The sequence below is a fragment of the Bradysia coprophila genome, unplaced genomic scaffold, assembly GCF_014529535.1.
Source record: "Bradysia coprophila strain Holo2 unplaced genomic scaffold, BU_Bcop_v1 contig_456, whole genome shotgun sequence".
Taxonomy (NCBI): domain Eukaryota; kingdom Metazoa; phylum Arthropoda; class Insecta; order Diptera; family Sciaridae; genus Bradysia; species Bradysia coprophila.
The window spans coordinates 61389-89095 of NW_023503708.1; the positions used below are offsets into that span (position 1 = coordinate 61389).

A 27707-nucleotide genomic window follows, 5' to 3' on the forward strand; every position below is an offset into this window, starting at 1 on the left:
TTCTGGCGAGTTTGCCAGAACAGTGCCATTACATTTTCTTTTTGTTGTTCGATGACCCTCACTACCTCGCTTATTTGAATTGATTGATTGGAACTTTGTGCTTCCAGAAGGTCGAAGTATGAATATGTCAGCACAACGGAAGCATCGAAAATACTGAAAGCTACGTCATACTTTTTCGATACAGTTTCTTCATGTTTGATTCGAAAACTAAAATCTGTTGACTCCATCATCGTTGTATTAGCATCGTAAATTTTGTCCCATAAAGTCGTGACGACCTTGAGTTTTCTATCGAGAAGTATCTTTGTAATTTCATCGACCTTCAATTCCTCGTAGAATTCCTCCAAATCTTTGATATTCTGTTCATGTATCTCCAATAATCTTTGCATTTTAATATTTTCTATTCATTTCCAGATATTCAAACACTGAACGTTGATCAATTTGCTCATGATGACGAGGTCAACTCTACGACCGTTTAATTATGAATTTAATAGATTCCAATGTACGGTTGATTTTAATAAAATTGTTGAATTAGTTGCTGACTTCGTTGTTCCTCTTCACCAAATTAGGGAACCCTTGGCCAGATGAACTTACGTTAATGACCGTCGATCCACAGAAAAATGTTATGCTGGCAAAGACTGTTCTCGTACTGTGTATAGTATGTGTGGCGACTTTCTTTTGTTCGTCGCAATTCGTTTACTGATGATGGTTGCACTTTATGTGATTTTATTAAAAAATTAATCTTGTGCGGCCGTTTAATATGCTGTTGCCGATTATTTGATTTTATTACAATTATTTGTGCCCGTAATTTTTCAGTAGCCGTTTCTTTAATTTCTCGGTTTTTTGTCTGTTTGGCCGGAACTTTTCACTGTCGGCGTTTTAACTTTGTTTAGCCGATAGTTTTATGTAATTTTATTTTAAATTGTTTGGTGTAATTGATCGATATTTAATAAATTTTTAAATTCGCAGCCAAATTACAGATGGCCTTCCTTTGTTCTTTAATTCAATTTTTAATAGTGGACTGTATTTTATTTTATTTCACTGGGGAATTAAAAAAATTTGACTATTGTCTCTCGCATCGAAATCAACAAAGTAGAAATGTATGACAAATCAACAAGCACGACCACTTTTGTATGCATAATTTATGCATAGAAAAAAAGACTTGTGTGAGTAAATAAGAAAAGTATACATCTAATCCGGGTAATCTCTAAAGTTAAAAAATTTTCTCACCAACTAATTTGCTATTGACCAGCACTTTATTTCTATATGCATATTTCATACATATTTATCTTGAAATCGTTAAGTTTTGTCCTATTGAAGGCAATTTTCTTCAGTCCATCTTGCACACGCAAATTTAATGCTTATTATCCCTTTTACGAAATTTTAGTGAAGTAAAACTGTGTGTGAGTTCACCTATTACGCAGTTGAAAATTGCGTTATTTTGCACCGTGTGCCAAATTACCACACGCCATTCAGCTCACTATTTTATAGAAAAAAGCAAATCAAATTTTACGTCTAACGTCTTAATGTCAGTCTTTATTTCTATGCACAAATTATGCATACAAAGCGACGACAGTTGTCGTGTTTGTTGATTTTTGCTATAGGTCAACGCACTTCAAGCAAAAGTGATCATAGTTGACAGCTGCCAAATAGAGTAATATTTTGTATGAAATGGTTTTTTACAGTGCTGTACAATTGTGTGACACACTGTCACGTTTCGGTACCCCATTTAGAGTACCACGCATGCTTGAAGTGCGTTGTATCGGTACATCTCATAAAAGTGAATTTTTGAACGTAACTTTCACAGAATTTTTGGATCTGTAGGCAAAAACGGTCGTTAATCGAGAGTTAAAATGCAGTTTAGGGAATAAGTCGTAATGAAACTAAGTCAAATCATCACAAAATCCTTCGCTGATAACATTTATGTAAGAATTGGCCCGCGAAGCCTATGTTATGATTTTACTTGAACAAAACATAAGCCTCTCTGGAAGACATTGTAAACGTTCTGGTTAAGGTACTGCGAAATTGTGCAACTTTTTTTTTATTTTCACATTTGGATCAATTTTCATAAATTATTCTGTGGAAAGAAATTTGTATCCAAAACGACGGCCCATTATAGACACTCGGTGGCTACATGCAGATTTGCAACAGATTTGTTGGTGTAGTCTTCGTTCTTCACTCTAAAACCAGCTCGAACACCAGCTTTATGTTGCGCAGAGGCATTTCGTTTTTAGATGCGACAATTAAATGAAGCGGAGACGCTTAATTGAGATCGTGCACAAACGACTCCATATATCCACTTGAATCGACAGAACAAATCAAACATTCTTCAGGTCATCTTTAATGATCGCTAAACGTAGGAAATTGCGACTTCCTCTGATCCATCTGTTCAGTTTTTGATAACCACATACAAAGCTCTCTTTTTGTCACCGTCCGATCGAAGTTTCAAACAGTCGCAGAGCAGATGAAGCGGTGATACAAATTTCCTTAGCAAGCTATCTTCTCTCTTCGTAGTTGACGCAGTGAATCTAAATCACAAGCACTTCTTATCTAGAACACAGCATCTAACTCCGGTCCCAGTAACAACAAATAATATTGTCATTCTTTGGCTGGCACTATGCGACCAACTTTCATGTAAGACAAATATCCGTCGAGATCTCAAAACTGTTTTGTCCTCCGAAGTAATCCATGAATTGTCGGCATTTTATTTGCTTTTAGTGTAACACTTTCAAAATAGATTTAATTTTAACATTTAAAAAAAGTCAAAAATGCAAAAAAAAATGATTTTGTCATTGAAAAATAGATAGAAATTGACAAAGTTGCCGATCACAAAAATATGTCGTCGATTTATATGCATTTTTTATGCATAGCAAAAGAAGGCAGGAACATAATATTTGTCTCGCAGTTTCTTTGCGCTAAATGAATTTCACTAAACAATACCACGTAGGGTACGGACCCCAGTATTCGGCATAGTTTAGAATATCGGCCACAACAATGGGTTTCATTGGGTTTCATTGTTCTAAACAATAGATGGCCGATATTCTAAACTATGCCGAATACTGGGGTCCGTACCCTATATCATCTTATTGACATTGCAACTACAAAGTTCAACTTTCTTATAAGAAAAATATTCCTGTCTTATTTTCCTATGCATAAAAAATGCATTTAAATCGAGGACATATTTTTGTGGTCGGCAAATTCGTCAATTTTAATTTTGTTTACGATATCTCAAAACTGTTTATTCCCCCGATCTTATGGAAATAAAACCGATTTTGATTATTTTTTTTTTAATCGACGAAGAATGGAATTCCCGAGATTAAGTTCAAAGATGGGCCTACGGATCTAGAAACTTTTCCAGAAAAACAGGTTTTTACTCTGTTGATAGTTAAATGTATTATTCCGTCGACTAGAGATGAGCGGGTTGGGTTTTTTTTTGTCTTACATGAAAGTTGGTCGCATAGTGCCAGCCAAAGAATGACAATATTATTTGTTGTTACTGGGACCGGAGTTAGATGCTGTGTTCTAGATAAGAAGTGCTTGTGATTTAGATTCACTGCGTCAACTACGAAGAGAGAAGATAGCTTGCTAAGGAAATTTGTATCACCGCTTCATCTGCTCTGCGACTGTTTGAAACTTCGATCGGACGGTGACAAAAAGAGAGCTTTGTATGTGGTTATCAAAAACTGAACAGATGGATCAGAGGAAGTCGCAATTTCCTACGTTTAGCGATCATTAAAGATGACCTGAAGAATGTTTGATTTGTTCTGTCGATTCAAGTGGATATATGGAGTCGTTTGTGCACGATCTCAATTAAGCGTCTCCGCTTCATTTAATTGTCGCATCTAAAAACGAAATGCCTCTGCGCAACATAAAGCTGGTGTTCGAGCTGGTGTTAGAGTGAAGAACGAAGACTACACCAACAAATCTGTTGCAAATCTGCATGTAGCCACCGAGTGTCTATAATGGGCCGTCATTTTGGATACAAATTTCTTTCCACAGAATAATTTATGAAAATTGATCCAAATGTGAAAATAAAAAAAAAGTTGCACAATTTCGCAGTACCTTAACCAGAACGTTTACAATGTCTTCCAGAGAGGCTTATGTTTTGTTCAAGTAAAATCATAACATAGGCTTCGCGGGCCAATTCTTACATAAATGTTATCAGCGAAGGATTTTGTGATGATTTGACTTAGTTTTATTACGACTTATTCCCTAAACTGCATTTTAACTCTCGATTAACGACCGTTTTTGCCTACAGATCCAAAAATTCTGTGAAAGTTACGTTCAAAAATTCACTTTTATGAGATGTACCGATACAACGCACTTCAAGCATGCGTGGTACTCTAAATGGGGTACCGAAACGTGACAGTGTGTCACACAATAGACAATCTGCATATTTATAGAATCACTTCAAACCATTTTTAGACGAAAACTAACATAGAAATAAATAACATTCACCATTACGCATAATCAAAATATTGCTTCTATTTTTTTTAAATTAATTAAAAAGATTACTAAAGGAGTAAAGTGTGACGTCATACTCTAACGAGCATTTATTTGTAATATATCCACTAACACATCGGTAAATCATCAATGACGTCATTGTTTCTTAGTTTATCAGTCTACCAACTTTAAAAATCAAAAAGTAAACAAACGAATGTCAAGTAAATGTGTAAAATTACTTCATGCCGGTTGTGTAATCGTTTTTAAAAATGAGCAACGTGCAACAATTTACCAGAAGTAGATTTTGAAATGTTTATGGATTTCATAGCAAAAGCAAACTCAGTGAACACAAGATTGGAAACTCAAGGCTGGAAAATGCAAAAATCACACCTTCCGGACTTTTAGAATGAATCTATCCACTGCTTTTTGAAACGAACGACGTGAATGAAACAATGTTGGGTGAAAGATTGTCCAGACGTTTTAAGCACGGAATGACACCATTTTTGAGTTTGGATTTCGATGATGGATCTGGATTATCCTCGAGGTCTTCATCGATCTGTAAGGGACAAAAAGATTTAATAATCTTTTCGTGCTGATCGAACTGAAATACACCAATTTGTTCTTGTAGATACATTTCTCGGCACGTTAAAAAAAAGTTTATCTGGATTTGTATTTGAATTATATCTGCATGAAAGCACAAAATAGTATTTTGGTGACATTTTGTTTAAGTTTTTGTTTTTTTGTGTTTTGTTGGTGGTACTGATTTTTACTGTGACACTGTCATTGAACGAGTCGACAGCTACGTATATCTAGGACATAAGCTGAAGTTAGGTCTGGACAACCAAACTGCAGAAATAAGACGTAGGATTGGTCTTGCATGGGCAGCGTTCGGAAAACTCAGACTAATTTTCAAAAGCAAAATTAATAATAGTCTGAAACGCAAAGTTTTCGACACTTGTGTCCTTCCAGTGCTCACTTATGGAGCGGAAACGTTAACTTTAACGAAAGCATCCGAAGAAAAATTGAGAGTGACACAAAGAGCCATGGAACGAAGTATGCTTGGAATAACACTCAGAGACAGAATGACGAATCAATGGATTCGACAACAAACCAGGGTCGTTGATGTCATGGAAAGAATAGCATCTCTGAAATGGAGCTGGGCGGGACATATTGCAAGAAGGACAGACGAACGTTGGACCAAAAAGATCATGAACTGGCGACCATATAAAAGACGAGCTATAGGTAGACCACCAGAGAGATGGACAAACGGAATTAAGAATATTGCAGGTACAAACTGGCAGCAAATGGCAATGGATCGTACGAAATGGAAAGAAGTTGGAGAGGCCTACATCCAGCAGTGGATAGAAACAGGCTGAAAAAGAAGAAGAAGAAGAAGACTGATTTTTACATATTTCATTTTAGTCAAGTGTTACAGGTCGAATATTTTTTTGATTAAAAAAAAGGGAAATTTGAGTTATAAATTTACATTTTTTTGTTTTACTTAATATTGTTAATATTTGATATTTCATAGTGAAACATTGTATATCAAAAAGGCAGATGTGACTAAGAAATAAAGTCATATGAAAATATGTACCGTTTGAGATACCCGACTATAACTTATTCATGTGTCCACTAACACTTTCAAACAAATCCAACTACAACTTTGCGAAAATGATGACATCAGTGACTCGCGAAAACTTTAACAGCTAATTAAAAATATTAATTAACATCATTGAGCTATAAAACTTCGTATCTATGGGTTTTGAGACCTAAACTATCAGAATAAAATAGTTTCAAAAACTCATGCAGATTGTCTATTGTACAGCACTGTAAAAAACCATTTCATACAAAATATTACTCTATTTGGCAGCTGTCAACTATGATCACTTTTGCTTGAAGTGCGTTGACCTATAGCAAAAATCAACAAACACGACAACTGTCGTCGCTTTGTATGCATAATTTGTGCATAGAAATAAAGACTGACATTAAGACGTTAGACGTAAAATTTGATTTGCTTTTTTCTATAAAATAGTGAGCTGAATGGCGTGTGGTAATTTGGCACACGGTGCAAAATAACGCAATTTTCAACTGCGTAATAGGTGAACTCACACACAGTTTTACTTCACTAAAATTTCGTAAAAGGGATAATAAGCATTAAATTTGCGTGTGCAAGATGGACTGAAGAAAATTGCCTTCAATAGGACAAAACTTAACGATTTCAAGATAAATATGTATGAAATATGCATATAGAAATAAAGTGCTGGTCAATAGCAAATTAGTTGGTGAGAAAATTTTTTAACTTTAGAGATTACCCGGATTGGCTTAGATTTAATCAGTTAGGGTGATCATTTCTGATCAATGCACACAGATCATGGGATCCTTTGTGCTACCCTGTCATCATGAAAATCTTGAAGCCCTTTTCAGGACCTCATCTCCTTCTCAACCTATTGCCTTACGCTCTACACGAATCACTCCAGGCGAGCAAACTGATCCCTATGATTAGGTACCAAAATGATAGCTAATCCTTAGGGCAGAAAGCAAAGAGTGACTGGCGTCAACCTCGTTTCATTAGACTGTAAATTCTAGAAAGCCACTGGGAGGACAGCTGTGTCTCACCCCTTAGACCTTACACTAATGACAGCGAGTAAGGCAACATTGTCGCCCGAATCACAGTCCTTGTCATTGGGATTGATAAAGCCTGTGATTTATATTCCGCTCGATATTGACCTGGTCCAGTCTCATATTTTATAAGACTAGCCCGTTCGAACGTAAACTTTCTCTGCAGTGGGCCAATATGAAAGCCGAGCCAGACAGAAGCGTCACTCAGCAGCGCGCCACCAAAAGGTCAACCGCCAAACTTTACCACTATTTAGCCCAAAAGCCCTTACATCTAAATTAGACTGACGGACGAGCCACCTTTGAGACGAGGACCTTCGGTGCAAAAAGCGAAATGACAGCGTGTCCAGACGATGGCACACCACTGAATAGCACACCGACCCGACACGGCGACCATATCGTCCCTTTGCAAAGAGTTTTGCACAACATGGAATACATTCCTCGAATATTAATACAGAGAGATGTACCCTCATCGAGTGTACGTTGTCTTTGCGAGGAATCAAAATAAAAGCCGGGAAAAACTAGCATCTCTCAGCGACATAACACCACCAATCCATCCGTCGACCTTGTCCACTCTATAGCCCGAAAGCCTAAGCTCTATGAATAGTCCGGATCATTTTACTCATATAGAAGCAAAATAGGACCCAGCCACATCAGTGAGTAAACTTTTAGACCATGAACCAGCCGGAGAGCTAAAGCTGGCGAGTGAGGCAAAGCAACTAAGAGTCCTGGCAGTGACACACCACTGAGAAGAGTACCAATCTCGCCAAGCCTTCCTAATGTCTCCTCGCAAAGAAATTCCGCTCACAGCGTCCAAAAATTCACCGAAGTATGTTTTCGAAGTATTCGTCGTGAATTTCTGTTGGTTCCAGCTGTCACTATCTTTTCGACGGTACGCGTACACATTGTGAGGTTATGACGAGCACCGTATCATTAGCCGCACGAAAACGTTGGTTTATTGGATGATTATGCGAGAACTCCAACTTTACCGGCGACCATGGCACTTCATAACCAAGATTTAGTCAACAGAAACGTTTTTCTGGTCAGTTCTGACTACAAAAAGTATAATTATTTTCAGACACAGAAACAAAACACTTGTTGACGTTTGAGATTACCCGGATTAGATGTATACTTTTCTTATTTACTCACACAAGTCTTTTTTTCTATGCATAAATTATGCATACAAAAGTGGTCGTGCTTGTTGATTTGTCATACATTTCTACTTTGTTGATTTCGATGCGAGAGACAATAGTCAAATTTTTTTAATTCCCCAGTGAAATAAAATAAAATACAGTCCACTATTAAAAATTGAATTAAAGAACAAAGGAAGGCCATCTGTAATTTGGCTGCGAATTTAAAAATTTATTAAATATCGATCAATTACACCAAACAATTTAAAATAAAATTACATAAAACTATCGGCTAAACAAAGTTAAAACGCCGACAGTGAAAAGTTCCGGCCAAACAGACAAAAAACCGAGAAATTAAAGAAACGGCTACTGAAAAATTACGGGCACAAATAATTGTAATAAAATCAAATAATCGGCAACAGCATATTAAACGGCCGCACAAGATTAATTTTTTAATAAAATCACATAAAGTGCAACCATCATCAGTAAACGAATTGCGACGAACAAAAGAAAGTCGCCACACATACTATACACAGTACGAGAACAGTTGCTCTTAAAACTATTTATTTATTCAAAGCGAAAAAAAAGACTGCTCGCATACGAGAACAGTCTTTGCCAGCATAACATTTTTCTGTGGATCGACGGTCATTAACGTAAGTTCATCTGGCCAAGGGTTCCCTAATTTGGTGAAGAGGAACAACGAAGTCAGCAACTAATTCAACAATTTTATTAAAATCAACCGTACATTGGAATCTATTAAATTCATAATTAAACGGTCGTAGAGTTGACCTCGTCATCATGAGCAAATTGATCAACGTTCAGTGTTTGAATATCTGGAAATGAATAGAAAATATTAAAATGCAAAGATTATTGGAGATACATGAACAGAATATCAAAGATTTGGAGGAGTTCTACGAGGAATTGAAGGTCGATGAAATTACAAAGATACTTCTCGATAGAAAACTCAAGGTCGTCACGACTTTATGGGACAAAATTTACGATGCTAATACAACGATGATGGAGTCAACAGATTTTAGTTTTCGAATCAAACATGAAGAAACTGTATCGAAAAAGTATGACGTAGCTTTCAGTATTTTCGATGCTTCCGTTGTGCTGACATATTCATACTTCGACCTTCTGGAAGCACAAAGTTCCAATCAATCAATTCAAATAAGCGAGGTAGTGAGGGTCATCGAACAACAAAAAGAAAATGTAATGGCACTGTTCTGGCAAACTCGCCAGAATTCAACAAGCAGCAGCATCAATTAGCGAAAGTCTACCGCACCTACAATCGAAGAAACCCTTACGTCGTATTTGAATCAATCAACCGTTAGCAGCAAGCAGAATCGAAGATTTTCCATTTAAAGGCGTTGCGTTTAATTCAACGTATTTCAAATTTGGTCCGAACGTGACAATTTTTTTTCGAAATCATAGAATGGGCGTTACCGTTTGGAAATTATTGGAAAATTGTTCAACAAATCCTTGATGAGTTGGTGGCCAATCAAAAGAAATTCGGTTGTAGAGCTGATGAACGTACTTGGGGTCGTTAAGACCAACACCAAATTATTGGATTAAACTCCATCCGGCAACAATAATTATATCGACAACAATAGCTACGTTATAAGGACAATTAGGTCATATCGGATCAACAAAAACCAATAAATACAATCCAGTCAGCCATTCAACAACAAAAAGAAAAACAAACTCACTGACCGTATCATCACAAAAATTCCGGAGCGTTTCATGAAGTCAAACAAATTTTCGAGTCACATCCATATCATGGTCATCCGATACAGTTTGATGACCGAATCGTTTGAAACAACCCACGAACATGGTTGTTCCAGTACCCATGTTTGGGGTCGCTATTAGTCCCTAACTTGGCCCACTTGCAAACCTAGGATTAAGTAAAAGGGAAGTTGACAAATGTAGATAAAATATCAACAAACACTTAGCTTTGATCGAGTTTCAGTTAAATTTTTGTGTTGGTTCATCGCTTTAATAAACAACTGAATCATCCAACGTTGCAGTATTGGTGTCGAATTACAGGACTTGGCCGTTGGTTTACTCCACCGAACGCTTCCTTCCTTTATCACCAAACGATTCATCTTAAGCACGTTTCGTTCCCATCAACTAGTGCTCCATTTATGAAATAAATATTCGTCACACACTAGTCAAGCAAAAACCAAACTCATCACTTCAAATGGGTTCTCGCTGAGAATTTCATTTTTTCTGGTCGATCTGGTTATGGTTTATCCAACAAGGTCCTTTAAATTTCAATCCGTTTAGGACAAATTTATCGAGCACAATTTTAGTTGAATCAAATAGAACGCGGCGTCAAAACAAGTGTTTCGAGTGGAAACTGGTCAACGATGTCCTTTGTTATGATTATGAATACGAATGTCAATCACGGTTTATTTCTTTTTGTACACAAAAAGTACGTTCTGTACACAAAACATACATTTTGTACACAAAAAGTCAATTGTGTACACAGAAACCATGATTTTGTACACAAAAATGATTATTTTGTACATAAAAGTGATCATTTTGTACACAAAAGTGATCATTTTGTACACAGTAAGTTCGTTCTGTACACAGTATGTTCGTTCTGTACACAAAGAAGAATCATTTTGTACACAAATTTGATGATTTTGTGAGAGAGAGAAGAATATATTTATTCATCGACGTTATTACAATGTTGGCCTGTGGGAATCGGAATAATGCGAATTCTTATACATGTGCATTTGAATATTTAAAATTTTCAATGAGTAATCTAAATATTGTATTATTGTGTTATTAATTTAAAAAATGTTAGGTAAAAACATTGTACATGAAAAGCAGCGCCGCAGGCCGTGAACTTTAAAAAAAAAAAAGAAGCGGGGTCGAGGGGCGGCAGCCCCCGCAGTGGGGGGTCAAGGGGGGTACAGCCCCCCTTGCGGGGTCTAAGGGGCAGAGCCCCTAGCGGGGTTTGGGGCAGAGCCCCATGAACGTACGGCAGCCTGCAGGGCGTAAAGAAAAGCTCGCCGCAGGCGCGGGGGTTTGGGGGCGGAGCCCCCGCACAAAGAAAATACATCATCCTACAGTAAAGAAAGTGTATGAAACAAGATGTAGTCCAATGACAAAAGATTGAATTAAGCAAATATACTTTTGAAAGACTACAGACACAAATTACACGTTCTCTTCTCTAACTGTATTACCTCTTCTTTTTGGTGCCGTTGTTCTGTTAATTATTAACTTCTAGGAATGAAAGTGCTGCTCAATGCAATTTATGTTTATAATAAAAAAATCTCTCAAAATCAAAAAACACAGCCAATTGAGAACTCTCATTGTGATAAAGCTTCTTTGTTTTGTCACACTTGATAACTTATGTGCTGAGATCGCGTAAAGCTAATTCAAAAAATTGCTAGAAGCTTAACAAGATTTTGTGTACGAATAGTGTTTTCTGTGTACGTTGTTACGGTTTCCGTGTACAAAATCAGTTATGTTTGTGTACAAAATATTTTTGTTTGTGTACAAAACAGACCTTTTGTGTACAAAATAATCAATTTTGTGTACAAAATCTTTAATTTTGTGTACAAAATATTTTTTGTGTGTGTACAAAAGGGACGTTTTGTGTACAGAACGTACTTTTTGTGTACAAAATGAAATGAACCGTCAATCACCACCTCACAGCTGATCAATTGGCTTAGTTCAATGACCTGTATGCGATATCAACAGCTGAGCAAACGAAACAATCGTGGGAAACAATTCAATTTTGTATAATATCTTGCTTTTCTTTTCCTCACTGAGGGGTTCAGGCCATTCTCCGGGTCAATAACGTTAATAGCGCCACCGGTTAGGAATTATTATAAGTAAAACTCTTTGTCATCGTATATGCCTACGGGCGATGATATTTGTTAGCAATCATACGGGATTGAATTCCCACAAATAAATAAGTTGGAATCAAAGATAAGTAATTTTCATTTTCAAACAAAATTTCTGAAATAACTATTATATCAACTGGGGAATTTAAAAAGTTACTGACTGTTTTTACGAATTTCTTCTCAAACAATCTCTGGAAAATTCAGAGATTTTGTACACGGATGAATTCGACTTTTCTCACTGAACTACATTGCTAGTACAGGCAGGTTCCGTTCAACAGAAAATGTTACAGAAAATGTTCCTCGAGAACCTTGTAAGAATTAGCCCCGGCGAAAGCCAATTTCTGTTTTGTCATTTTCCTTTTACAAAACATGAAATACATTATTTGTCTTCGAGCCAACTTAATTCTCCTTATACATAATGGAAAATATAAATCTAACTTCCGTTAGCTCATTCCTACAGGGGACGATTTTTCTACAATTTGACTAAAAAAAAGTTTCATTCTGTTCCCTAAACACAATTTTTGCCCTAAACTGAATGTTAACTCTCGATTTAACGAGCATTTTTGTCTACAAATCCGAAAAGTCTCTGAAATGTACGCATAAAAATTCACCCGCATGCCGCATAGAACAAATCAACAAAGACGACAATAATCGTCGTCGCTTTGCATGCATAATTTGTGCATAGAAAAAAAGACAGGCAATCTTGATATGTGCTGCAAGCAAGTGAGAAAGGTAGACTTTGTGGATCATCCGGGTAATCTCTAAAATTACAATGTTTCGTACTACATAACTACAATTCAATTTTCGAAGGACGCTTTTTTCAGAAAATAGTAAAACTCGCTGAATTTTAACTAAACAATTTTCTCGCAGGGAATGTACCGTCTATAAACAGCCCAGCTCACAAAACCATTTTGGTGTTTATTGTTATGCTACCAACTTTCTTGTAAGACAAATTGCTTGTTCCTGTTATGTCTTATTTTTCTATGCATAAAAAATGCATATGAATCGACGGCATATTTTTGTGATCGGCAACTTTGTGAAATCAAAAAGAAAATGTACGCGTACGAGATAACTTCAGATATAATACCATTTGATTTTGATGGGAGAGACAATAGTCATTTTCTCACCTCCGATGAACCTCCGGATGCCTTGTGAAAAATTATGTGTCGACCTCGGGGAAAAAGTAGGAAATTTCATTTCCTCGGGTGAAAAATTCGCTACGCTCTGGCCACAAAGAAAACACAGTCGAAATGAAATTTCCATTTTTTTTCCTTGGTTAACAAATAACTATTATATCAAATGGGGAATTTTAAATGTTTCCAACTACAAATTCCTTCTCAAAAAAATATAAAAAGGTTTGTGGGCTGTGATGGCTGCCTCCCTCTAGGTATAATTACTCGTAGATAATTCGACTAAAAGTAAGTTCCCTAAACAGATTTTTTTCCCTAAAGTGACTCTCGATTTAACGAGCATTGTTGTCTACAAATCCGAAAGTCTCTGAAATGTACGCATAAAAATTCACCCGCATGCCGCATGAAATAAAGAACAAATCAACAAAAACGACAATTGTCGTCGCTTTGCATGCACAATTTGTGCATAGAAAAAAAGACAGGCAGACAATCTTGATATGTGCAAGCAAGTGAGAAAAGTAGACTTTGTGGATCATCCGGGTAATCTCTAAATGTTTTGTAGTACAAAACTGCAATTTAATTTTCGATTGACGCTTTTTTCTCAAAATAGTAAAATTTGCTGAATTTTGACTAAACAATTTGGCAGCTGTCGTCGCTTCGCATTAATATTGTGCATAGAAAAATAAGAGAGTCACTTATCTTGGCTTGAGTGCAAGTACACTTGGCTCAAGAAAATAAAATTGTTTACTGAATTTTTGTACATTTCACCCGATTGGAAGTGAGAGTACTGAAGTCTGAACGACGTCGGTCCAGTGGTTTGAGAACTATGAACAAAAAACATGTGGAGCAAAACATATCAATTGTCATTAAAATACTTTGAGTTTTTTCAAACAATGTTCACGGTGCCTTCGAAGCCCAAAAAACCATGAAATAAAGATTGCCCTGCAAGTTTTCAGAGTGCTGAACAAGTTCATCGAGAACCTTGTAAAAATAAGCCTCCGCGGAGACCAATTTCAGTTTAGTCATTTTCCTCTTACATTCGGGCGAACTTAATTTTCCTTATACGTAATGGAAAATATAAAATAAGCTTCCGCGAGCTTATCCCTACAGAAATTATATTGGACGATTTTGCTTTAATTTGACTAAATATTAGTTTCATTCATTCTAAATATTTCTTAAACAGACTTTTTGCCCTAAACTGAATTTTAACTATCGATTAATTAGCATTTTTGCCTGCAAATCTTCGAAAGATTACTTGCATTTAATCTTTCGAAAATAATCTGTCGATGGATTAGATCGAAATCTTCAAAGGGATTTCAATTTTATTATTTTGAAATTAAAAAATTTTTTCCAACATTTATTTGAAATATTGAGTCAGATTTAATTGTTTTATTTATTCTGAAAATGGAAATATTTGTTTAGTTGAAATTAAATGTTTTTTTTTTACTTAATTTGATCAGGATTTGAACTCGTTCACCTCGGTACCTCCGTATCTCCAGTCCTGTACTTTACCACTGAGCTATTGGGTTCGTAATCTTAGCAAGATTTATTTTCGCACCGTTGTTACGGAGATTTTACTCTTTCAAAGATTAAAAAATTAATCTTCTGAACGAAAAATTTGTACCAACTGAGGTAACCATCATAGTAGACGAGTTCAAATCCTAATCGAAGGCAACATTTTTTTTCATTTTCCAATTATTTAATAAACTATTATCATACTTCATAAATCTGTATGAGCAACGATAAGGAAGTTGAGCCTGGCAAAACTATTGAAAAGTACCATAAGCGTATGGAAAATATTATAATAACGATATTTTTCACCCATATTTAATTGTACCATTGATTAAGAAGTATAACAGACCAGTTTGCATGGAAGAATTATTTACTTTTTCACCGATTTTCTTTACTCGAAAATCAATATCCTTTAAGAAAAGCAAAAAAAGAAATCTGAAACATTTGGATGCTGTGGTTTTTACTTTTGCATCGCTAACAGATGACTAAAAATTACACATGGCAGTAGCTTCTAATCATAAACTCTAGATACCAGGACAATGAACTTTTAACAAAAACAAAACATTTTCGTGGCAAAATCTTCACTTCTAATTGCTACTATCAATTTTAGACATTTTAAACCGAAACTCAATCTATCGAAAGATTTAATTTTTGTAATCTTTGAAAAAAGATTGAAACGAAATCTTTCGAAATATTTAAAATATTCGTAATCTTTCCGTAGATTAAACATTAAATCCGAATTTTTTCTCTGTGTATTCAATTAATAAAATGATTCAAATAAACAATTGAATTGCTAAAAAGTATTTCACCGAATGTTCCTTTTTAAATGTATTTGCGGTATTCAATTTACTTGTCTTTTTTTATATGCACAAAAAATGCACACAAATCGACGACATGTGTGCTGAAACGAAAGAAATGGTCGTCTATTTGCGTTAAATGAATTTTACTAAACAATTCGACGTTATATCCTTTTATTGACATTGAAACTATAAAAAAAATATTTTTCATTTCAATCCAAATTTTAATTGTCTAGAATGCTCACAAAACGATTTTGGTGTTTATAGTTGTGCGACCAACTTTTATGTAACACAAATATTACGTTGTATGTTACTGTCTTCTTTTGCCACGCATAAAAAATGCATAAAATCGACGACAAATTAATTTGTCAACTTTTATTTTGTTTACGAGATCTCAAAAATGTCCCCCCGAAGTAATCCATGTAATTCGAAGTAATTCTATTTGCATTCAATGCAACATTTCAAAATGTATCTTATGGTTGTAATTTTAACATTAAAAAAAACTCGAAAATGTAAAAGGAAAAACTGACAGAGTTGCCGATCACAAAATATGTCGACGATCTATATGCATTTTTTATGCATAGCAAAAGAAGACAAGTACAAACACCGTAAGATTTGTCTTACAGGAAAGTTGGTATGTACAATACACGGAAAATAATTTGTTATCTCGTATCACGATGAGTAAAAGTACCTAGATTGGAAGCTACTATTTTTTATATAGTTTCAATGTCAATAAGATGATAATAACGTCGAATTGTTTAGTAAAATTCATTTAACGCAAATAAATGACAATTTCTTTCGCTTGAGTACACAAATTTGGAAAAAGAATGGGACATTTCTCTTCCATAATGTAAATGTAACACATAAACAATTGATTTTGCTTTGTTTAAATTACATGCACATCACTGATGTTGATTTATTATAAAGATAAACATATTTGTATAAAATGATAAACATTTGGTGTGATAAAAAAGTATTTCACCGAATGTTCGTTTTTAAATGCATTTGCGGCATTCGATATAGTTTCTTTTTTTGCTGGGATTGGGTTTTTGCTACTGGGAGAGAAAACGTACTAAAACGTAAAAAGCTGTCAAAAGATGTGACAGAAGGATTAGCTAAATATACTGAAATCAAACATTTTAGAGAATTACTCACTGTAACATTAATCAGAGCACTGGCGCACGGTTTGTTCAATATTGATCAAAGTAAACATCTTGACAAGATTTGACTTTCGCATTATGTACATCGACTTTCGCATTATGTACATAGACTTTCGTATTATGTATTAACCGATTTCGATACATAACTTGCATTTTTTTACTTTCGCTTCCCGTTTGGGAACCGAAAATTACAATTTTCGTAGTTCGTGTGATGAAAATATATGTTATGTAATTAGGAACAAAAAGGAGCGTTTTTGAACCAGGTGGTGAAAGCATCCCAGGAGCTGCGTACTCTGTCTCTGATAAATCAACAATTAAATCGTGAGAATGTGTGATTGACCTTAATTAATGAGAATTCAGCACATGCGTTTGACTGAATTTCTTCGAACCGCGTTTTGCCTCACGAAATTCGTTACATTCGCATTTTCATTTGAATTCAAGTTTTTCGATCGAACAACGATAACAGGCAATCAGTACATTTTCCGCTCACGTACACCACATTCTTTTTGCTTTGTCGACAAAATTTTGGAATTTTTTTTAAATCCCTTTACTGTGCCCACATAAACTCATTAGCATTGCAATCGTCGTCTCGATTCTTGCTTCGTCACTTTTCGCAGCATTTTTTTCTTGTCTTCACATAATGGACAAATAACAGATATCACACACACACACATTCACACACACACACATCCTTATTTTATCTCTCACTCATATATGTACAGGTGTAGTTGTTTCCCTTTCCCTTTATCATTTGGAGAAATAAATTTGTCTTCTGAAAGGTATATCGTTAGCACTTCATTTCTCGTCAAGATCGCCAACAGTGTAGTTGATTTCGTGTCAGTCAGTGTTAAAACTAAAAATGGATTCGGTAAGTTAATTTTTGTAAATTTTTAATTAAATTTAACTAAACTCGCTTCGCTCAATTTGTTAGTCTTCTTTAAATTGCATTTCTGCTTATGAGGGATTCTTTTGAATTTCGACTGACCGAAATCGGCTCTATTTATTCCGGGACTTGTTTATATATGCCTGGTTAGACCTTGGTGTCTAGGCCCCAAAACCAGTCTCAGATATTTTTGATCTTCCATACCTGGCTGGTTGTAAGTGGCCAAAAGTTGAAAAATGGGGTTTCGTAGTTCGGATTTCATTTTCGTAAGGTGGCGAGGACACGGGCTTGTATGGGTTCGTTGGAAAGCTGAGGTCAAGTACTCCTGGGGCAAATATTAACTTCATAAAATTTGATGATAAACGGCCGAAAATATGACTTCCAGAAAATTTCTGAAAATCGATATAACCTCTGTGAACTTTGATGAGTGCTGTGACCTCACTAATGCAATTATTTGATTAAATTATTACTTATTATGAATGTGGAGGACCTCAGCTTTACATCGATACCCATATTTAGTAGTTAGGCACGTGACTACTAGGGGGGGTCCAAAAAATAAAAGTGTCGAGGAAGTTGGCGGACCCCGAGGAAAATAAACCTTTATGGCCTCCTGATAAAAATTGTATATGGGGCCGATGCGATCCGAGTAGGTTTATGGGTCGCTCAAGGACGAAACGTGTGAAAAAACACTGAAATTTTCCATACATTTTTTCCATTACTTTGTATGCGAAATTTTTTTTAACGACAATATGAAACTTTTTTGGTCCAGACAACTTAGATTAGATGCAAAAGCGTTGGTTTCATTTTTTTGGAATTTTTATATCGTCTGGACACACCTAACAATATTGATATAGACAAAAATCGACAGATAATTTCCAAGTAATACAAAGTCAAGCGAGGTCACTCTTTAAATTAAGTGTTAGGTGTCGTTGTAAAGGTAATGACAGTGGCTTTCTAACGAGCCCAAACACAATAAGTTTCAAGTTGGTGTCATGACGTAACAGTCATTTGAAAATTGCCTGAGTTCACGACCCTGACATTTTTGCACCAAAATCGATTTCTATATAGCTTCAAAAAATTGTTTTCGAAAAAATTTCTTTTTGCAATGAAAGCTTATGCCATAAGCTCTCGTTAGACATGAATATATCCGATGCACATCCCATAAATGTTTTGGAAGAACCCAAAGACTGAGTGAACAGATTACGAATTTATGACTGACTTGGGAGCTGCGAATGCACTTACAAATCATCAAATCGGTTTATTTGAATTGTTCTGAAGTGAAATAAGCCAACTCACCTTAAGAAGTGACCTCAGCATCTGTTAGTTACGTTCAATTTTTCTTTAACCCTCATTTTCGTGGTTTTTCACATATTTCGTCATTGCGCGACCCATAAACCAACTCGGATCGCATCGGCCCCATATATATTTTTTATCAGTGGGTCATATAGGTTCGTTTTCCCCGGGGTCCGCCAACTTTCTCGAAACTTTTATTTTCCCATACGATTCTGGACCCCCCTAGTGACTACGTAACAGATGAAAACTGTGTGTTTCGCTCTGCCAAACTATTAAATATGCGTATCGCTGTGAAGCTGAGGTCCTAAACATTCATAATAAGTCATAATTTAATCAAATAATTGCATAAGTGAGGTCACAGCTCTCTACAAAGTTCACAGAGATTCACTAGATTCTGTGAAATTTTTCGGAAGTCATATTTTCGGCCGATAATCATCAAATTTTTTGAAGTTAATATTTGCCCCAGGATTACTTGACCTCAGCTTTCCAACGAACCCATACACGACCCTGTCCTTACCACCATACGGAACTGAAATCCTGATTACGAAACCTCATTTTTCGACTTTTGGCCACTTACAACCAGCGAGGTATGGATGATCAAAAATATCTGAGACTGGTTTTGGGGCCTAGTTACCAAGGCCTAACTAGGCATATAAAAAAGTCCCGGAATAAATAGTGCCGATTTCGGTCAGTCGAAATTCAAAAGAATCCCTCTATACGTTTTTACAAAAATTCTTTTCAATAAATATATGACCACAAAAGTGTCAGCTTTCAATTGAAAGTGGATTTGTTTGTGACGCGGGCGCGGCTGAAAACGATTTTAAACGATTTTTTGTTGTATTTTAGCAACGCACTGTCTAGCACCGAAGCTGACTTTGACATCACTCAATTAGAAGGCCAAAAACAGACCTGTTGAAGATTGGTGAAAGAACAATACGATCGAGTTCAGAGATTAATATAATCAATATAATTAAATAAATCACTAAAACTCAATTTTCGTTGATGGTTAATATGTTTGTCGAAATGGAGGTTTTCGTCCGACCCAATACGACTCGTATTTGACTCGTTCGATTTGGACTCCGTCAACCACAATATTCAAGTCCGGTAAATTTTGCGAACGGTCAAACGGTCTTTCCGGGTGTTCGTTGTCAGCTTGTTTCGATTAAGCCACTCATGTAAGAGAACGCCATCTCTCTGCATTAAATTCTGGTGATCATCGAACAATTCAGGTGCGTAGCACAGAGCCGCATAAAGTACCATTGAACCAAGGACATTCACTAGCAACAGACAGCTAAGTAGGTGATTCTAGTTCCGATTCTAGTGGCCGTACGTCAATTACGCATGTACCCAAACATAAGTTCAGTGGCATCATCTGAAAGGCCGATTCGTTGCTAGTAGGATCAGCAGTGTCAAAGGCACGCCTTGAGTTAATGAACATACAGGCAACGGCAACATACTTCTTCCTAAAATTCAGTCTGATCACCGTGAATGCTGCCCGAAGACATCTCATTGTCTTTCGTGTAAATTACCTATCTATTGTGAACTCTGACGTCCCAATGCCCGTATGCAAATTTCAATTGGTTTTTGCTTTTTTTCCACAGATAAACAATCTCAATATGGAAAACATGGATATGGATTTTGCAATGGAGAGCGCAGATATGGAAGTGGATATGGATTTTGACTTACCTAAAACAACAACATCGCTGCTCAGACTCGACGACATGGTTTTATCGAAAATTATGGAGCACCTTTCTGTCGACGATCTAAGCAATTTGGCTGAAACATGCGTGAGGCTGGCCGATCTTTCCGCGGAACACTTTCGAAAGCAACATGGATCCTTAACGTGGAAGAAAAATTCGAAGATCAGCTTAACTTCGTCGGAAAGGGTATGGGCTCGCTTTGGTGAGCACGTCAAAGACATCAAATTGTATTATTTTGACAGTGAAGAGCTGAACACGATCTTAATTATGCTTGCAAAACATTGCAAGAACGTGGAGGTCGTAACGTTGAATTGCGTAGACATGAAAGATCCTCACGTATTCGAGGAAAGTTTATTTGCTGAACTGTTCTCTCGGCTAAAAAAGTTTGAATTGGTCCAGTGCAGTTGGACGCGATGGTGTCCGTTGAGTTTGTTTTTCGGTGATGACAACTCTGCGTTGCAGCAGCTTTCAATAATAAGATGCTGCAAGAGTTCATCCGAAAAATTCCCGCTATCATTGTCAGGATTTACATCATTGACCAAATTGAATGTGCTCCATTCGTGGAATGTGCTGTCCAATGCGGAATTGGAAGAATGTTTTTCGTGCAATAAAATTACATCGCTCGCCGTCAGTGATGTCGGTAACGTAAATTTATTTAACAGCGACGACGGTTTAATTGATGCGCTAGCCAATACGCTAGAAACGCTGGTCATCGACCATTATATTTTTGACTTTAGTAAATTATTGAGATTGAAGCGACTAAAATCTCTTACATTGCATTGTGGCACCAACACCAACATCGACAGTCTTCTACAAACATTTAAATGTGATAACGTTGTCGAAGAGCTTGTTTTTAACCGAATAATCATCACAGAAGCGACGGTAAAAGCATTAAGCACGTTTAAAGGTCTGACTAGTTTGCGGCTCAATCGTTGTCAAAATACAGTTGATGAAAGATTCTTTCGATCGCTTCCGTCAATGTTTCCGCAACTGTATCAATTTGTGTATGCACACAGTGAAAACAAGGACGAAAATATCCTTCATGTAGTCAAGTCAATGCCAAAATTAGGTCGCTTGAGTTTGTACGGAGGTAGCGCGTTAAAAACAGAAACTTACTTCGAAATTGAGAAGATTGTAAATAGCGACTGGTTCCGGCCGAAGCTGGAATTAATTCCTCCTAATTTCAGTACATTGAAAGAACTGCGCGACATTGAGAGTATTCGAAAAAGTATTTTGCTCCGTATTGACGTCTATCACCGTTTGAATGCCCTTGTAAAAGTCTAATCTCCCATTATTCCGGCTGATGTTGTTGGTGCGTGATAATCTACAATTTACCATTTTATTCGGTTGGATTGGCTCAATTCAATGTACCCTTTAAAAGGCCAAAGTTGAATGAAGCACTCAAATTAAGAAAAAATTTTATTTCAAAGAAATGTTTAAAATCTCAAGCAAAAATTGTTTTTAGCAAAGAAAAAAGAAATTCTTAAGAATTGTGGCCTGATTGTCTAGTTTGTAAAAATTAGGATTTAGGAATTGTAAAAGATTCAATAAATAAAACTGAGCAAAATTGACTTTTTTCTCTTCGAGTGGCGACGTCACCAATTTAAACAAGTGTCTGACGTAATTTAATTGTAGCAAAGGTGTTTAATGCATACAAAATTGTGTAACAATTCCCTTGACACGAGAAAATGTCGAAAAGTGTCTGTTAACACCAGTTGAACACTATGACAAACGTTCTGATTACCATTTTTTCTGTTATACTTTCAATTTGACTGGTTCTTTATTGGTCGATGGCATTTGCGGTTTCTTCTATCGCCCAAAACCACTTACAGTGGAGGTGTGACGCAAGTCCTGTTATCCACTTACAAAAGAACTGGTATCGGTGCAGGTGACGCTTACAGCTTCGACTCGCAAAAAATTCTAGAAAAAAAAATAACAAAAACATAGCTAATGCCGACCCGTACGAAACACCTATTCGTATCAAAAGCCTTTAATGTGAAACTCTTTATTTCTCTTACTTCATACTCTTCTCTACTGAAAAGCTATTCGCACTTTAAAATCACTTACATTATCCACTCTTTGCCTTGTTATCATATACAAATAAATTGCCGGAGGCAATATCGACAGCCCCGTACCAAGTCAACTTTCATAAATTCCTATTTAAACAGCTGTATACCGCTATATTATAGATAGGATTAGATAGATCAATCTTAAGGCTGAATGAATCGTGAGCTGGAAGCCGAAAGAATTGGGGTTAAGGGACCAACGTTGAGGCGAAACAACACGATCAGGAAGCCCAAGGATAGAACGATCCCAGAATTCTTATTAGCTACTAGGTTAAGCTTTTGAAGGACGTCCTTTAAAAGACGCCAATAACCTTTTGCTCAGATAGGTTCAAAAGAATGGGCAAAACTTTATGGAAAAGAATGTTCAAAAAGAGTAACACTACCCCGTCGGGCACTGTGCACTTTGATAGGCACTGTGGTCCCGGAACGTGCAGAAAAGTGCGGGTCAGAGCTCGGGGATTACCGGGGGCGAGCAAAGTAAAGCTTTCATACTCACCAACCCGCAGTAGCAAGCGTGGTGTTTTAATGCTAAAAACCATCAAACGAAGCCACAACGAATTATACATTGCCACATATAATGCCAGAACATTGTCGTCAAGACAAAAAATGCAAGAAATGGAAGAAGAGCTAGAAAAGACTAAATGGAATGTTGTGGGAGTGAGCGAAGTGAGAAAACCTGGAGAGGAATGCCTGAATCAGGGCATACATTCTTCTATCGAGGAAGTGACAGTCAGATGCTGATGCACGGTGTCGGATTGTTCATACATAAACGTCCACCCATGATGACGAAGAAGTAGAAAGATTCTATGAAGATGTGAGAAAGCTCTGAACGAAAACCCATCACATTACCAATATCTAATCGGTGATTTCAATGCGAAGCTGGGAAAACGAGAAAAAGACTCCGAAGTTTCTATTGGTAGTTTTAGCAACGACCGAAGAAATGAGCGTGGAAACATTTTACTCAACTTCCTACAGCGACACAATTTGTACGCAATGAATTCATTTTTTGCAGGAAAGCCTCAATGGAAATGGACTTGGGCTAGTGCAGATGGTGTAACGAAAAATGAGATCGATTACATCAGAACTGGCTGTAAGTCAACCGTTAAGAACGTTACGGTCCTAAACAGGTAGTGATCACCGTATGGTTCGTGCAAGAGTCACGTTAAATACCAGATTTCAAAGATCACAACTAGTTCAAAAAAGTGAAAGGATTGACGTACAACGGCTTTACACACAAAATGAAGAATTTGCTACGAAAATGACTGCCGAATTAGATAACGTCAACAATCAATGTGAAACATTGGACGAATTGAATACCAAAATCGTCGATACAATAATGGGTTTCATGAAATCCAAATGCAAATCCGTCCAAATGAAAGAGTCGAAAATCAGTAGAGAAACTCTTGATCTGATCGCAAGCCGAGTACAGTTGATAAAAGACGGAAAAAGAGATTCGGTAGAATACCAGGACTTGACAAAAATTATCAACAAAGCAAGGAGATCAGATGAAAGAAAATATAATGTCCAATTGGCTCAAAACACAATTGAAGCTAATTGCAACATGAAGGTCCTACGGTCAAAAATGACGAACGCAAAGAAAGAAATCTTCAAATTACGAGACAAAACAGGAACAATTCAAACGGATCGAAATGCGATATTATTTTACGAAGATTCATTCTCATCAGTTCGACCAGATCCGACGTATACCAACAAAGATAGACCAATAATAAGAAATGTAGGATCGGAAGATATGCCTGACATAACTATTGATGAAGTACAGGCTGCAGTAGCCGAAATGAAGAACAAAAAGTCTCCCGGTAAAGATGGTGTTCCAGTGGAAGCCATTAAACTAGGTGGCGACTCATTATTGGGTGCAATAACGACTTTGTTTAATCAATGTCTTCAATGGGAAGAAGTACCAGAAGCATGGGAAAATGCAGTGATAACATTGCTGCATAAAAAAGGAGACATAACAAGTTGGAAAACTATCAACCCATAAGTCTCTTATCAACACTCTACAAGTTGTTCATGAAAATAGTTACGAAGAGGAACACCAAGAAGCTCGACTTCTACCAACCTGTTGAACAAGCTGCATTTAGATCAGGATTCAGCACAAACGACCACTTACATGTGATGAGAACGCTAATTGAGAAATGCAATGAACACAAGATTGCTGTGGTCTTGATATTCATAGACTTTGAAAAAGCTTTTGATTCAGTGGAAACATGGTCGATATTGGACTCATTAGACGAGTGCAGAGTAGACTCAAGATACTCCAACACAATTCGATACGTCTATAAAAACGCTACGTCGTGTATAAAACTTCATAAAAGCACTGATAAAGATCTGGCGCAAATTATGTTAATCAAAGTCGGCCTCAAGATGAATTTGTCGAAAACGAAAATCATGACAAACATTGACGACGACAGAGACATTAAAATCGGTGATACTGTCATTGAACGAGTCGACAGTTATGTGTACCTAGGTCACAAATTGAAGTTGGGTCTAGACAACCAAAATGCAGAAATAAAACGTAGAATTGGTCTTGCATGGGCAGCGTTCGGAAAACTCAGGCTAATTTTCAAAAGCAAAATGAACAATAGTCTGAAACGTAAAGTGTTCGATACGTGTGTCCTTCCTGTGCTCACATATGGAGCGGAAACGTTAACGTTAACAAAAGCTACCGAAAATAAATTAAGAGTGGCACAAAGAGCTATGGAACGAAGTATGCTTGGAATTACGCTCAGAGATAGAATGACAAATCAATGGATTCGACAACAAACAAAAGTCGTTGATGTCATGGAAAGAATAAAACCCAAAACAATTATGGAAAGAATAGCATCTTTAAAGTGGAGCTGGGCGGGACATATTGCAAGAAGGACGGACGAACGTTGGACCAAAAAGATCATGAACTGGAGACCACCTAAAACACGACCTAGAGGTAGACCACCAGAGAGATGGAGTAATGGTAAAAAGAGAATTGCAGGCGCAAATTGGCAACAAGTGGCAACTAATCGTTCGGAATGGAAAAGAATTGGGGAGTCCTACGTCCCACGGGCTTTTTTAAGCGTGTAATTTACACATTGTGTGTAAAAACTTTCAAAAAGTGTGTAATCTTACACATTTTTGTGTTTGCACCAAAAATGTGTAATTACACATTTTCATAAACATAAACATAGCTAACCCCGACCCGTACGAAACACCTATTCGTATCAAAAGCCTTTAATGTGAAACTCTTCATTTCTCTTACTTCATTTTCTTCTCTGCCTGAAAAACTATTCTCCCTTTAAAATCACTTACATTATCCACTCTTTGCCTTGTTATCATATACAACTAAATTGCCGGAGGCAATATAGACAGCCCCGTACGAAGACAAATTTCATAAATTACTATTTAAACAGCTATATTTAACTATATTTCACTATACATAAACATTTCACAGATAAATATATGCTATTATATAGCTCTATATGCCTGTATATAGCTCAATATAGCTGTATATAGGTATATATAGATGTCCGTATATGGAATCCCTGAAACCCCACACACATAACAAATTATTTCCATGTTAACAGAGTATCATTTTTCCCAAGATATCTTCTATTTTACTAAAATCCAATATGGCCGCGCAGCCATTTTGTTAGGAGACCGGGAAATAGTACCGACGCTTTACATTCGTTAATACCTTTCAAACAAAAAAAAATTCATGAAATTCGGTCAAAATTTACTCGATATATTGTCAAAATACACCACGTTCACTGTACTTCCGAGTAGCCAGATAAGAGCTCACTCCAAGAGACCTAGCTCACGCTCCGGAGAACATAATTTCATAAATTTTTTTCCCTGATTGGTACGGTCAATACCTATCTAATAAAGCTCAAACAGACGAAATATGTTCAAATGTGGCCGACCTACAAGCAAAAACTGCTTGCCGCCCTGTGCCTGTTCCACACCAAGGGTCTAACTCACGAGTCGGTCATCCGATTTCCATAAACTTTTTTTTTTGTCGATCGGTATTGTAAATACCTTTTATTTGACGTATCACTTACAAGTTTAACGTTTAAATGTCCGGAGATATCTTCGAAAAACCGTAAAGCACTTATTGGGCCACAGCTCGGGAGGGGTCCATCCAAAATCACTCATCTTCGAACTTAGCCTGTCTTTTGACATTACCAAACGGGGAAAAAAAAAGAATTTTCAAAATCGGAATGCGTTTTACTCAAGTTATCGTGGCAGACAGACAGACGCGACAGACCGGACAGACGGACATTTTTTTTTCGCGGATTTGGCATCTCTAGACAACCACAATAGGTTTCCCCTTACTCAGGGAGTCCAATTCGAACGTGTTACAAACGTATGCGTAAACCTATAAGACCCCAGTACTTCGTACGGGTCTAAAAAATAACTCTAATGAAAGGACTAGATGTGCTTCCAAAGAAAATTTCAAGTGAAGATTTCTCTCAGTTTCGACAAGAAATTATTTCATCAATGATTCAACTTCTTAAAGAATTCGAGTGTGACAGTCAGTTAAGAGTGATATCGCCAAAACTGTGTCCAAATGTCCAAACCTTAACATATTTTGAGTCCAGAACGGGTGGCGGCCCTTACCGATGATTATACTCTTTATGAAGGTCTGCCAAAGGCCAATATTCCTACAACATTTAGAAAGTTTAGCAAAGCAGCGAATCTAGGTCAGGGTCAGCTTATGCTACAACAGTTAAGTGAAGAGGCAAGCAAAGTTGGCCTCAAGATGAACTTATCGAAAACAAAAGTCATGACCAACATCGGGACGATAGAGAGATCAAAATTGTTGACACTGTCATTGAACGAGTCGACAGCTATGTATATCTAGGACATAAACTGAAGTTAGGTCTGGACAACCAACTGCAGAAATAAGTCGTAGGATTGGTCTTGCATGGGCAGCGTTCGGAAAACTCAGACTAATTTTCAAAAGCAAAATGAATAATAGTCTGAAACGCAAAGTTTTCGACACTTGTGTCCTTCCAGTGCTCACTTATGGAGCGGAAAGTTAACTTTAACGAAGCATCCGAAGATAAATTGAGAGTGACACAAAGAGCCATGGAACGGAGTATGCTTGGAATAACACTCAGAGACAGAAT

General features: G+C 36.7%; 1 long non-coding RNA gene across 1 annotated transcript; it reads right to left on the bottom strand.

Annotated features, from left to right (window-relative positions):
* Positions 1-1025: 1025 nt before the first annotated feature.
* LOC119082506 lies at positions 1026-25743 on the bottom strand. The gene is made up of 4 exons (XR_005088650.1): positions 25643-25743; positions 22486-22492; positions 4200-4209; positions 1026-1038 (listed from the first exon to the last, which is right to left on the bottom strand). It is a non-coding gene; the product is annotated as an uncharacterized LOC119082506 (long non-coding RNA).
* Positions 25744-27707: the final 1964 nt, after the last annotated feature.